This window comes from Vigna unguiculata, chromosome 4 (genome assembly GCF_037176805.1).
Source record: "Vigna unguiculata cultivar grain cowpea cultivar isolate G323 ecotype 2 chromosome 4, ASM3717680v1, whole genome shotgun sequence".
Lineage (NCBI taxonomy): Eukaryota > Viridiplantae > Streptophyta > Magnoliopsida > Fabales > Fabaceae > Vigna > Vigna unguiculata.
In genome coordinates this window covers 7,051,095-7,066,446 of record NC_140795.1, presented here as the reverse complement: position 1 = coordinate 7,066,446, position 15,352 = coordinate 7,051,095, and the positions used below count along the sequence as shown (strand labels likewise).

General features: G+C 36.1%; 2 pseudogenes; both read left to right on the top strand.

Annotated features, from left to right (window-relative positions):
* Positions 1 to 7,556: 7,556 nt before the first annotated feature.
* LOC114180981 (receptor-like protein kinase FERONIA pseudogene) lies at positions 7,557 to 9,397 on the top strand (annotated as a pseudogene).
* A 1,257-nt stretch (positions 9,398 to 10,654) lies between these two features.
* LOC114180979 (receptor-like protein kinase FERONIA pseudogene) lies at positions 10,655 to 13,499 on the top strand (annotated as a pseudogene).
* The last annotated feature ends 1,853 nt before the right edge of the window (positions 13,500 to 15,352 follow it).

Sequence of the window (15,352 nt, the reverse complement as noted above, 5' to 3'; positions counted from 1 at the left end):
CTAGAATCCATTTTTTTGTAAACGAAATTTAATTTGAATTTTAAAAAACTTGTGTCCTTAAGGCTAACATGATACAATTTGGTTAGAGCTCTCAATTTGGCCCAACCTACAAGACTAGGTCCAAATCCACGTGGGCTAGGGCCAAAAAAGCATACAAGGCAAAAAAGCCCACCCATGGACTTTCTTCTTAAACATGAAAATATATTATTTTTTAAAATATATTATTAATATTTATGTCGTCGGTTCAAGGTTGACAGGTCAAGTCGTTGTGTCAGCCCGACCTCACATAATTGGGTCATCAGACTCGCCTAGCCTGTTAGGGTTATTATAGTCCATCTCAACCTTTAGCCTAACCCAACTAAAAATTGAAATTGAAAATTTGGATTGGATTTTGTGGATTATCCATATTTGAAATTCATGATTAAGAAAATGGATATTCAATCCATAAAATATATAAAATGTGGATTAGATTGAAATCCAAATCCATTAAAATGGATTTTAAATGGATTAGATTTTTAATAAAATAGATTTTAAATAGATTGGATCAGTGGATTGCATCAAGAAAATTAGATTTTTTGCCCACCCCTTGTGTGAGAATCTTAAATCTTAAAGATCCTTAATTGTTTTACACGAAGTACTTTAGATCAGTTATTGTCCAAACCGATCTAATAGGTCATGCATTTTTTAAAAAAAAAAACAACCAACATTAAATCAATTATGGTATTAGATCGGTTAAGGCCATAACCGATCTAATGCTGGCTATTATTTTAAAGTGCGTTCTGTAATTGCAACTAACCAAAACCTATTGCATTCAAAACCAAACAGTACAGACAGTGAAGTTCCAGCAGTTTATACAGTACATATTAAACAACAATTCAAATCCAACAATGGATTTGACCAAAATATATCTTAAGTGATAAAGACAACTAATGCAACAAATGAAAAGATTTATATATAAACTATTTTTTATGCTGCAAGATGCTCGTTCAGCCCTTACTTCATAAATCTTCTCATATCCTAATGGTTGCCCCTGTAATCTTTTTTGTTGAGCCTTAGTGAATTTCTTGTAAGGTTAGTATTTTTCATTCTTTGACCAATGCAATTTTGGGTTTTGTTCTTCTTTTGGTTAATTTGATTGAATTGATTTTTCTTTCATTTTCCTTTTGCATCCATTCAAAGTTAGTTTTATTTTGCTCTTCGAGTAAGATTTGGTGCCTCAACAATGATAAATACCATGTGTGTGTTTCCTGTATCTTGATAAGCTTTGCGACAGTGGCGAAAAAAAATTATATATAGGATTATTGGAGAGCCAAGGCTCTAGATACCATGTTTAAGTAGTAAGAAACTAGGTATAGGGTTAATTCCTCGTGTAAAAAATACACGTAAGATAATATATTTATAATGAAGAATAAAGAAGAAAATATGAGCTAAGTCGATATACATATAATATTGTAACTAAGATAAAATATTGTAACTACCATAATCTTAACAATATCTAACGAACCATCATGTTTCCTTTCACATATCAATTGACAAAGCTTTTGATTTACAAACTTTTCTCTTCACATTGTGCGTTTTGGATAAAAGAATATCTAACTTATTAAATAATTCATTTTTAACATGAACTTTATTCACATATATTAGAAAAATACAAAAAGAGAAAAAAAATTAATTATACTTTATTCAGATTTAACTTTAGATTCAAAATATGATTTTACTATGTTTGGATCGATTTGTTATCCATTTTATTATACATGATCAATTTCTTACAGGTGAATATAGAATCATATAAATTTTAAAGATAATTAGGATCCAAATTGAGAATATCAAGTGATACAACTGTGCTATTTTTTTTGGATAATACAATAATGCATTTCTTAGATTTCATCTGTAGATATTGTTTGTTTGCCAAGATTTGAGACGGTTATGGTCAAATTTGAGGGAATTAGTAAGCCTATTTTAGCAGTTGAAGATGTCTTTATTGTCAGTGTGTATGTATCAATTATTTACTTCATCCAACTCATACCTTTATGATTAGCATAGCTTACCATTTAACGTTTTATGTCTTTAAAAATCAACCACAATTATGGTAGGATATACTACTTACAATTTGATAGAGTTGTTATGCTGCTCTATAGGGGCTCTTTTGATTCTCGACGATAGGGGCTCGTAATGATCTCTGATGAGGTTTCAGTGGTGGCAGTCTTGACAAAGCTGAACGGAGAGGTGAGCTCTAGGTCGATCTCGAAGCTCTAGGCCGACCTTGGAGAAAGAAGTGGGCCGACATCAGTTAGCCTAAAATCTCCCCCACAAGCATGATGCTAGACAGAGAGGTAGACTCTAGACCGACCTCGTAGCAAGAAGTGGGCTGACGTCAGTTAGCCAAAAATATCCCCTCAAGCACAAAGCTGACCGGAGATGTAGGCTCTTTGTCAATCTCAATTGTATCCTCTTTATAAAATTTTCATTTGTATTATTTTACGTAAGATTAAGAGCTCATGAATTACCAATTTTACAAAGCACCAAAAGAAACTCAAACTCGACTGAAAAGAAGGTTGATCATTTTACTTATCTTATGTCAAGGTCTCCCTCAGCCCGACCTCATATGTTGAGCTCTCCTTCAGGCCGACCTCAACTTGATCGTTTTACTTATCTTATGTCGAGGTCTCCCTCGGGTCGACCTCATATATTGAGGTCTCCCTCAGGTCGACCTCAGCTTGATCATTTTACTTATATTATGTCGAGGTCTCCCTCGGGCCGACCTCATATGTTGAGGTCTCCCTTAGGCCAACCTCAGCTTGATCATTTTACTTATCTTATGTTGAGGTCTTCCTCAGGACGACCTCAGCTTGATCGTTTTACTTATCTTATGTCGAGGTCTTCCTCGGGCCGACCTCATATGTTGAGGTCTCCCTCAGGTCGACCTCAGCTTGATCATTTTACTTATACTATGTCTAGGTCTCCCTCGGGCCGAACTCATATGTTGAGGTCTCCCTTAGGCCAACCTCAGCTTGATCATTTTACTTATCTTATGTTGAGGTCTCCCTCGGGCTGACCTCAGCTTTATCATGTTATATATTTACTTGTCCTATACTAGAATATGTGGACGATTTATGACAACTTTTCATCCCAGCAAGTTAAGGACTCAAGGTTGGATGACTGTGTACCGTTCAGGGAAAGGCCGACCTCAACATGCTCATTTGGATTCCGACTCGATAAATATTTATCATAAAACAACGAGTTTCAGTCACAGGCCGAGGTGACAAGCAAATATCCCTAGATTTTAGGAATAACCACCCTATGCGAGATTTCAGGAGAGAATAGTGGAGAAATGGGTAGGTTGGTTAGCTAAAGATCTGGCAGTAAGATAGCAGTTTTAAGACTGAAAGACCCTATATATACATGAGAGATTAAGGAAAGAAGAAGAGAATTTTGGACGGCAATTAATTATCATTATTCTGGTTTGGTCCTTAATTTCAGACCGGAACATAAACTTTGGTCCAATTTAATTCCTCAACTTTAGAAATAGATGAATATTTAGTCTGTTTAATCATGGACTTAGTTCTTTTAACCAAATTTTGTTAAATTTATTTGATGTTTCAAACACGTTTCTTAGCTAATATTGAAGCGAAAATGTGTCAAACTGTATAAACAACTCAAATGATTTCATGAAATGTGTTTGAAACATCAAATTTGATTAAAAAGACAAAATTCACACTCTCTCTCTTCTTTTATCATATGGAACCAAGGCCCAGAGAGGACATATAAATACACATAGTATCATTCATGGAATACTCACTTTGAAAACAATCACTCAAACTCATTCTCTTTAAAAAGATCCTTACTCTCTTAGTGACTTCAATGTCGGAGAATTTTTGCAAGTGTATTTCTCCTTTTGAAGCAACAAGGAATTCAATTTGAGTCATCAGGAGTACTCAAGCCACTACTAAGATCTTACTACCTATACAAAAATCTATGCTTTGGATTCTGGTAAGAACATTTGGTGTCCACTGTAGGATCCCTGTAAAATTTTATCCTACCTCCACATTTTATACTATCATCTCATGTATAAATAGTTCATTGGTACTCACAATTGTCTTGCTTGTACTACTATAAACATTTATAATTGAAATCTTGCAAGGTATTTAATAGTTAACCCTTGTAAAATAACTTTATGATATTTTTCATTTGAGTAACTTTGTGGAGATATGTTTTTCCAAACATTTTGGATAACTAACATGGTTGAACCAGGGATTATGAAATCAAACTTTCATTATACTTCCATTTACATGTAGGTCCCGTGAATTTTATAATTCATTTCATAATTTATACATTCATGGAAAGCTAGTATACTGAGCTACTATTTATCCAAGACTTGCCCTTTATCAAGAACCTGCATAAAAGCGAGATTAATATGGAGGCTAATATGTATGGACGATGTTCTTCAGCCTTCAAGCTTCCATCCTAATCAATTTACCAACAAAGAGAGCAAAAACCAAAGCACAAGAGTTTCTGCAACATTAGAAAGTAACATTGGTGGAAGTGACGTGTCCACTACCAGAAATATCGTATTTATTGACAGATCGATACCGACGGATATATATTCGTCAATAAGTGACCTTTACCGATGGACTTACCAATGGATATCCATGGTTGTCATTATCAACGAATTATTCTATCGGTAATGTTTGTATGAAGTTGTCTTCTTAGTTACCGACGGATTAATCTATTAGTAATGTTCATGTGAAATTGGTCACTTATGCACCGACAATAGTGGCACACTTACCGACGGATGATATCCTTCAGTAAAGTTCTCGCTCATATGAAATCACATTTCACTTTCCTCTTCCCCCAAATTCAATTTCTTTCCAAAACGCGAATCAAAACCCTTTGTTGTTGATCGTGGGTCTGGCTTGTCGCTGTCGTCACCTCTCTGCTGCCACCATGGGTCTAACTTCCACATTCATGGCTTGACATTTAAGCCATCAAGTTGGTCGTCGGTTGACGAAACACAACGGCTCTGTATTCTCATCGGCCACTGCGTTCTTTGACCCTCACCGTCATTTTGGTGAGTTTCATTCATTCTGGTTCTTGCAATGTTGATCGCTGCTACTTGTTCTCACTATGGTTCTTTGATTTGTAAGGGATTGTGTTCGGTCTTCCCACATCTTTGTTGGTCAAAGAGAGCACTGATCTTGTGGTGTGTTTGCGAGATATCGGAGCCATTGTAAGGTGTGACCATTTATCCCTTTCTCTCTATATTTTAAATTCGTTGATTGGTTCTGTTTTTTGTTTGATTATCACTGATTTGTTCTATTTTCAGTTTGATTATCGCTGATTGATGCTTAGTCCAAATTGAAATTGTTTGAATTTTTATATGCATTTGGATAGAATGATGGTATTTGGTAAGATTATTTTTTAATGCATTGATTGGATTATGTGTTAATTCTCTCTCATTCATAGTCATGGTGTAGTGAGGTAGTCACACATCTCCCCCATTCTCTTCCAAGAATTGAAGAGTATGAACCTATGTCACTTAGGTTCTCCAACCTCAAGCCTAAGAAAGGAGAGAGAACCCCCGTGAAAAAGAAACTAAAATTGGAACTGTTTTGGGATCTATAAAAATTGTGTTTTTCACTTAGTTCATATTCTATTTATATAACTACTAAGTACCACTAGTTAGCTAACTGAACTGCTAAGTAAAACTTACTTAAAATTCTCTCTAAATTAACCAAAACTAACTTAAAACACATTCTAAATAGGTTGCATTCCACTCTGGTCCAGCTGGCATGATTCAGGTCGTTTCTTGTGCTTCAAAGCTACTCAACAATTCACCAAATGCACCTCTAAAAGCCTCCCAAATCCTAGCAACAATTTGCTAAAATCTACCTTACTATGCTAAACTTTGGTAGATAAGGGTAGCATGAAATTGGTCCAAGACTCCACCCTATATCCCTCTTCCAGGGTTCTCTTACTTCCAACAAATGTAATTGGACTTTCCACGTATATTCCCAATGTTGAATCAAGTATAAAAGCTAAATTATAAAATGTCAACCTAAAAGTCAACCATACTGGTTTTTACTAAAACTGCTACAAAATTAATTTCTCAGCCTCGGTTTCTTCTTTATTTTTCCTTTATCAACCCTCCAATTACTTGTTGAATGTAAACCCCTGGTTTACTTGCAATGCACCACTTCATATTACACAAAGAATGATGGGAGCCATGAGCTTGTTTGGTTTGAGAAAACATTTATGGCTTTTACTAATAATTACAAAACTGTTGAGGGCCATCTTTAGGTACAACACCTGGTTTAAAAGTTTAGACCTATTCCTTCTTTTTCTCAAAGAGAACTAATAAGAATTGATGGAATGTTGGAATATTGGAATGCTGGATTGTCTGTTGGAAATTTCTATATGCAGGTGTGCTGACCATGGGTGCTCATATGAAAATACACGTAAGCTCAAACATGACTTCGGATCCACTGTCCAAGTACCAGTTTCCTTCTCCACTATGAGATTCTTGATTGACATAGAATAAATGTTGCTCCTGATTATGTTCTTCAGCAAAGTTTGTTTGATGCTTATTTTTATTACGACAATATTTCTCCACGTGTCCAGGCTTCTTGCAATAATGACATATTGGCTTCCCACGATGCCAACAGTCTTTTTCTGCATGACTTGACTTATTGCAAATGCCACACGGAGGATATTTATCTTTCTTGCTTACAGAGAAATTTCTAGAATCTTTGCTTCTAGAATATTCTTCAATATTTTTTTTTCTTCTTCTTCTCTCCTTTTTGGTTGTAATTTGAGCTTTGATTGGAAGTCATTTTCGACTGAATTTGTATCAGCACGATTATTTAATCTTGCTTCGTGCGCTCCAAGGAGACCAACTAATTTACTTATCGATAGAGAAGATGGATCCGAGGAAGTTTCTATGGAAGCTACTATGGAATCATATTTCTATGTGAGAGTGATAAGAATTTTTTCTACCACTCTTTTTTCCTTAATTTCTTTTCCATATAACTTCATTTTATTCACTATTTCTTTTATTCTTCCATAGTATTCTTCAATGGTCTCAGATTCCTTCATTCTGATGGTCTCAAATTCTCTTCTTAGATAGTGTAGTTTAACGGAGCGTACCTGTTCATTGCCTTCAAATTCTTCTTCCAAAATATCCCATGCCCTTTTTGCAGTTTCTGCATCCATGATCCTCCTGGCGATAGTTTCTCCCACAGCTTGTTGAAGAACAAACAATGCTTGGGCATCCTTTTGTTTAGAATCTTCTAGCTTTTTCCGTTCCTCCTCAGATAGAGTCTCAATATTATCTGGTTTTGTATAACCAGATTGAACAATATCCCACAATTTTTGTGAGATAAAATATGTCTTTAGTTTGAGTTTCCAAAGGTCAAAATTTTCACCGGTAAAAACTGGTAGGGGGACTGAAGAAAAGTGAACAATGTTAGAAGCCATAGATTAAGAGAAAAAACTCTCTTCTTTTGGAAGTATAAAAGGAAGGTTTTGGAAGTAATAGATAATTTTTCTATGCCCAATAAATGATCGAACGTAGCTCTGGTACCACTGTTAGTATTTTAAGGTTGTGAAAGGGATAATTGAAGGGATAGAGAAAATGTGTAGATAGTAGAATGTGAAAGTAGTAGTTGGAGAAGTGTATTTTGTAGTTGAGAGTAGTTGTATTGGATGTTGTGTTAGTTGTTCTTCATATTACAAATGGTAGGATACATGGATATTTATAGACCTATAGATTATTCTAGAAACTTTTAGCTAGAACTAATGCAAATACTTCTAGAGTTTTCTACATAGTTAAATGTTCTTGATTTTTCTTTCTATCCTAAGCTTTTCTCCAATACTCTAGAAATTTATTTACATTTCAACGACTCTATCTTATATTTTTCTAGATTCTTCTAGAATTAGCATTATACTTTAACAATAAGAGCGCGTGGCAATCTGAACAAAGTGAGCAATCTCACTTGGGAGTTCCCCGTTGATGCTGGCTTCGTTTACGTTGTCAGACTCTACTTTTGCGAGCTTGATCCCAATATTAATAACATCGGTGACAAACAGTTCTACATTTACATAGCGAGCATGTTGGCTGATGATCGTGCAGATGTAATGAAATGGAGTCAGAAACAAAAAGGTCTAGCTGTGCACAAAAACTACGCCGTTTTTATTCCTGAGAATGGTACTCGGAAAAAGTTTAACCTCTTGCTTCAAATGCACCCTTACGGAAGCAGTGTGGATACGAGATACAGCGACACCTTCCTGAACGGTCTCGAGATCTTCAAAATTAGCGACGCTAAGACTAACAACCTTGCCGGACCTAACCCTGACCCGATTGAGACACCACATCAAAAGGGAAATAGAAGAAGCAGAAGCAGAAAGCAGATAACTAGTATCACAGCGGGGGTTGTTTCTGGTGTCGTTTTAATCTCGCTTCTCGCTTTGTTTATCCTGTTGTTGACCACTTCCAAGTGGAGTGCACTGTTGTTTTCAACAACCAAGTCAACCAAGGGACACAATTTTTCTCTGCCTTCCGATCAATGCCGCAGGTTTTCTCTAGTCGAGATCAAAGCCGCCACCAAAAACTTCGACAACGCCTTTATTGTCGGCAACGGAGGATTTGGACACGTGTACAAGGGCTACATGGACGAGGGCTCAATCCCCGTCGCTATCAAGCGCCCTAGACAGGGTTCCCAACAGGGGGCTAGCGAGTTCGTTATCGAGATCGAGATGCTCTCGCAACTCCGCCACCACCATCTCGTCTCACTCATCGGTTACTGCTAACAACGAGATGATCCTCGTTTACGAGTTCATGGGACGTGGAAACCTCCACGACCATCTCTACGGCACCGATAAACCCCCTCTCTCGTGGAAGCAGCGGTTGAAGATTTGCATTGGCGCTGCGCGCGGACTACGCTATCTTCACAGTGGCGCGAACCACATGATCATCCACCGTGACGTGAAAACAACGAACATCTTGTTGGATGACAAGTGGGTGGCGAAGGTTTCGGATTTCGGACTATCCAGAATGGGGCCAAATGAGATGTCGAAGTCCCATGTGAGCACCGCCGTGAAAGGCACCTTTGGTTATCTAGATCCGGAGTATTACATTAGACGGCGGCTTACGGAGAAGTCTGACGTGTACTCTTTTAGGGTGGTGTTGTTTGAGGGTACTCTGTGCCCGTTCTTCTCTGATCCATTGCGAAGAAATCGAACAGGCGTCACTAGCTAATTGGGCCAGATATTGCTGCCAAAATGGGACAATGGCCGAGATTGTGGACCCCATATTGAAAGAGAGAAGATCGCTCCCGATTGTCTCACCAAGTTTTGTGAGATTGAAAGTACTTGTAGTTCTTATAACAATCGTAAAATTTAATTGTAGTTTCTATAAATTTTTAAAATTTATTCGTCCTAAATTTTAAATTGGTATTGTTAATCCTTAATATTCATTTTAAAAGTAGACAAGTGTATACTTTATATTATGAATCGAGAATTTTTTTTTTAAGTATTAGCATGATAACATCATTTTTTTAAGATATAAGCAAGTAATCTAGTGCCATATAGAAAATAAAATTAATTATTTTCAATTTTAGTAAGATTAAAAATATATTTACAGAAATTAAAATTAAAATTTACTCATTCACATAATTTAAAATATATTTAATCCAAAATGAAAGTTGTAAATGTAACAAAAGGCAACAAAAATAACTAATCCTACGAAAAATAAATTAATCTCCAGAACTCTACCGTCTAGGGAATGACCTCAACATGCTCATTTGGATTCTGACTCGTAAATATTTATCATAAAACAACAAATTTTGGGAATTTCAGTCACAGGCCGAGGTGACAAGCATTTGGACCGAGGTGACCGAGATGACGATCATTTGGGCAATGTGGCCGAGGTGACGAACAAATATCTCTCGATTTTAGAAATAACCACCCTCATACAAGATTTTAGGAGAGAATAGTAAAGAAGTGGGTAGGTTGGTGTCAAAGATCTGACACTAAAATAGTTATTTTAAGACTTAAGGAATTAAAAAAAGAAAAAGGTTTTTCAAACGGGTGAAAGAGAAAAAACTTTTTTACAGCATAATTGATTATCAGTTCTTGTTCGGTCCCTAATTCCATACCAGAACTTAGAACTAGTACCTTTTATAAACGTGAGAATATAAACAAAATACTATTTATTTTTTGTGCAGTGACATCATACTTGAGAGGAATATCTGCTCTCTGAAATCTATACAGCGTTCGGAGTTCCAAGATATAGATGCGTGTTGGACGCAGTGAGATGAGTTTGTGGCTTTTGTTTTGGTCTACGGTCATAAATTATTTTTCTTAGTTAGAGAAATAGATTGTTATAAGAGAACAAAATAGGAAATAGAAAATTATACTATCAATAAATATTATGCTATGACAACAAATAGACTATTCAGTGAAATTTGAAGTATGTACAATTCTTTCAACGGAAGATGATAGTTTAACAAAAAAAGTTGACATATTTTTGACAAATTATCTTTTTAAGTAAAAAAAAATATTAGAATTAATACTTTATTTTGATTGAAAAATAAAAAATTAGTCTATTTAATTCTTTTTATAGAAATTTTGTCAAAAGTTTGTTAAAAAAATTTGTCAAAAATAATTTTCCTTCTTTCAACTGAACATGTTTTCTACTTTGACTGGTCCAAGTTATTCACTAACAAATTCCCAGGTACCAATCATCATAGTAATAAGCCCTTGCAACTTCACTCACTTGCTAACCGCAAACCATGGCCTTCCTCACTTTCACCGCCTCCTTCATACTACTGTTCTTCCTTCTACACTTCGTCACTCACCTCCTAGCTTACACCCCCGAGGAAGTTTTCACCATCAATTGCGGTTCCACCGGAAATTCCTCTGACGGTCAAAGAAGGTGGACCGGCGACGCAGACACAAAGTACCTATCTTTCCATGACGGCTCCGTTTCAGACAACGTGACAACGCAGTCTCCTTCCGCCAATCAAATCCCATTCTCCACTGCACGCTTGTCCCGTTCCCAATTCAACTACTCCTTCCCTGTCTCAGCAGGCACCAAATTTGTTCGTCTCTTCCTCTACCCTGCAGACTACCCTTCCTTTCCCCGCACCGACGCATCCTTCTCCGTTCAATCTAACCAATTTACTCTCCTCAACGCTTTCAATGCCTCTCTTAACGCCGACGCTCAAACCACGGACACTATTTTCAAAGAATACGTGGTCAACGTCAACGACGGTGAGAGGCTTATCCTCACCTTCACTCCCTCGCATCCAAACTCCTACGCTTTCATCAATGGAATCGAGGTGCTTTCCATTCCAACAGATTTATATTATACAGTAGATGACACAGGCTTCACGTTCATCGACAGTAACACGCTGTACAGCCTTGGAACCAGCTTTGCTCTTCAGACTGAGTATAGAATCAAAGCCGGAGGACCAGAAATCCCTCCACAAAACGACAGCGGTTTGTTCAGGGATTGGACTGACGAACAAGGCTATTTTATTAAATACAATCCAAAGAATAATGATCTACCAGGTGACATGGATGGGAAAATGAACATAACAGTGAATCCCGATTACTTGGCACCAAAGGAACTGTTCAGAACAGCGCGTAGCATGGGCAGAAACGCCACTCTGAACAAAATGAGCAACCTCACTTGGGAGTTCCCCGTTGATGCTGGCTTCACTTACGTTCTCAGGCTCCACTTTTGCGAGCTTGATCCCAATATTAATGAAATAGGTGACAGGCAATTTTTCATTTACATAGCGAACCGGTTGGCCGAAGCACATGCAGATGTAATGATGTGGGCTCGGAAACAAAAAGGTCTAGCTGTGAATAGAAACTACGCCGTATTTATTCCTGAGAATGGTGGTCAGAAAAAGTTTAATCTCTCGCTTCAAATGCACCCTTACGGAAGTAGTGTGGATTCGAAATACGCAGACGCCTTCCTGAACGGTCTCGAGATCTTCAAAATCAGCGACCCTAGGACTTACAACCTTGCCGGACCAAACCCTGACCCGGTTCAGATTCCACATAACAGCATTTCCGGCCAAAACGTAAAGGCTCACAGCGGAAGTGGAACGACGATAATTGATGTCATCGTAGGAGTGGGAATCAGTGTCGTGTTTATCTCTCTTGTCATTTTGTTGGTTATTGTGTTGCGACGAAAGAGAAGCACTAAAACAAATTTCAAGGATTACAAATCCAAGTACTTCACAGCCACACAGAAAGCATCCCTGCCATCAAATATCTGCCGCAACGTCTCCCTAGTAGAGATTGAGGCCGCTACCAGGGACTTCGACGAAGTCCTCATCGTCGGCGCAGGTGGATTCGGTCACGTGTATAAGGGTTATATCGACGGCGGTTCCAGCCCCGTGGCCATCAAGCGCCTGAAACCGGAATCACAGCAAGGTGCGCAAGAGTTCTTGAATGAGATCGAGATGCTCTCCCAGCTTCGCCACCTTCATCTGGTGTCCCTCATCGGATACTGCAACGACAACAACGAGATGATCCTAGTCTACGACTTCATGGCGCGTGGAACCCTACGCGATCATCTCTACGGTACGGATAATCCCCCTCTCTCCTGGAAGCAGCGCTTGCAGATATGCATTGGCGCGGCGCGTGGGCTGCACCATCTCCACACAGGCGGGAAGCACATGATCATCCATCGCGACGTGAAAACGACGAACATCTTGTTAGATGATAAGTGGGTGGCGAAGGTTTCGGACTTTGGGCTTTCCAGAATTGGGCCAACAGACACGGACAAGTCCCACGTGAGTACCCATGTGAAGGGAAGCTTTGGCTACATAGACCCGGAGTACTACAAACGATTTCGTTTAACAGAAAAGTCTGATGTGTACTCTTTCGGAGTTGTGCTCTTTGAGATACTGTGTGGTCGTCCAGCTTTGGTTCACAGTGCGGAGACGCAACAGGTGTCGCTTTCTAATTGGGTGAGACATTGTGATCGAAATGGGACAATAGCAGAGATTGTGGATCCCACGTTAAAGAAGAAGATTGCACCTGAGTGCCTGAAAAAGTTTTGTGAGATTTGGAGGATGGGACGAAGCGGCCGTGCATGAAGGATGTGGTTGCGATGCTCGAGTTTACTCTGCGGCTACAAGAAAGTGCAGAGCAACCCGAAATTGAAAAGGGATTGGAAATTAGTGAGGATAGCTTTTCTACTACTGAGTTGAATGTGACTACGACCACTTTCACCAGTGAAGACAATGGCTACAGTAACAATACGGTTTTGTCTTGGACCCCTTTCTCGGAGATTATGGATCCACATCCGCGCTGACCCAATCCATTTAACGCAGACCTCTTCAAAGGATAATATAAAAACCAAAAGATAGTGGGACCGCGTACTACAGTTAGACGTTGCCATTATGATTATGAAAGAATCAATTATAATAAGTTTTGTATACTTATCCAAATATTTAATAATATAACTCCCTCTTAGTCTATTATTCCCTGTTTGAAGATGAATAGAATGTTCAAAGGCCTACACCCAAGTTTTATAAAAAGTTTTCGTTTAATTAAGAGGTTTAATTTAAAAGATATTTTAACAAATGATAAAGGACTTTATATTTTATTATTATTTTTGTATTTTATAACTAAATATTATCATTTTTCTAAAAGATACATGATTTGTAATTTTTATTTTATAAATAGAAAGACACACACACAAAATTTAGTTATTTAGATTAGATTTTGTGACTTAAAGTATTATTAACTTTAAATCAGATTATTTATTTTCTATGTTTGTTCTTCGATTTATGATATTCATCTTTTTACTTAAATTTCTACTCATTGTCACGAGAAGGAAAATTATACTATAATAATTAAGTCCTGACATCTTATAGGAATCATTATCCACCATAAAAGTAACATCAATCAATCATCAAGGTGACTATGAAAACGACAATAAGTCAACAATACAACAAATTTTATAGATCATTTAGGAGTTGCGAGATGGAACAATGAGAGGTGTGTCAATGATACAAGGCTCGTGCTCAAGCAGAACATGAACAATTGCGTAAAGAAGCACATGAGTTGATGCAATGGATTCAAACTCCATGAACATGCTTCCAAAGGCTTTCTTTTCTTCGAGTTTTGATTTAGAAAGATGATAGTTTGATAAAATTTTGTTCGATAAACTTTAAAAATAATTAATTTTGATAAAAAAATTCTTAAATTTTATTATTTTACTTTTTTGTAAGTTTCATAACAAAATAAAAAATTATTCTATTTAATAAATTTTTTATCAACAAAGTGCTTATAAAAAAAATTTCATTTAGTTTAATACGACAAACGAGAACAAAAAACTCTATAAATGAGAATATATAGACATTTATACTCGTCCCAACAGGATGAAGCTTCTAAATAAGCAAAGAATTCGAGATGTCAGGCACAATTACGATAACATATTGTTTAACAAATCTAGATATTAATATATTTAATATAATTTTAATAAACTTAAACATTTTATAGTAATTTCCTAATTTAAATATTTTATAGTAATATCTTATATTAAACAACTTAAATATTTGATGGTAATATTCTATTTCAATTAACCTAAAAATTTTATAGTAATATTTTATTTTAACTAACTTTAATATTCGAGAGATATTTTATAATTTTTTTTTATTTTCTCTTTTATTTATTATAGTGTTTTATAAAATAAAAAATATTTTAGTTTACCCAACTTAAATATTTTAAAATAATAATGTATTTTAACTAACTTAAATATTTTATAGTAATATTTCATTTTAACCAAACTAAATATTTATAGAAAAATTATTTACCTAAATTAAATATTTTATAATAATATTTAATTTTAACTAACTTAAATATTTTATAACTATATTTTATTTTAAGCAGATTAAGTATTCTAGTGATATTTTGTAAAAAAATATTTTTTATTTACTTTTTTATTTAAATATTTTATAACAATATTTTGTTTTAATCAGGTTAAATATTTTAGTGATATTTTATAAAACCTATTTTTATTTACTTTTTTATTCATTATGATTTTTTACATGAAAGTTCTCGGCAGATTAGGAAGACGGAAGAATGGCAAGTGATGCTTGCAAGACTAAAGTGAGTTCATAGCAAATTGGAAAAAACACTTTCACATAATGAAAGTAGTTGGTAAGGGGACATATCAGTTGAAACATTTATTTGGAACTAATATATCGGCCACTTGGAACGCATCTCATTTAAAGTTTTATTATGGTTATAATGTAATTTTTCCTACCTTGGTTTTTTATTTCTAATGGGTACGAAGTTTCACCATTCGAGATAATCTCTCTCAATGCTT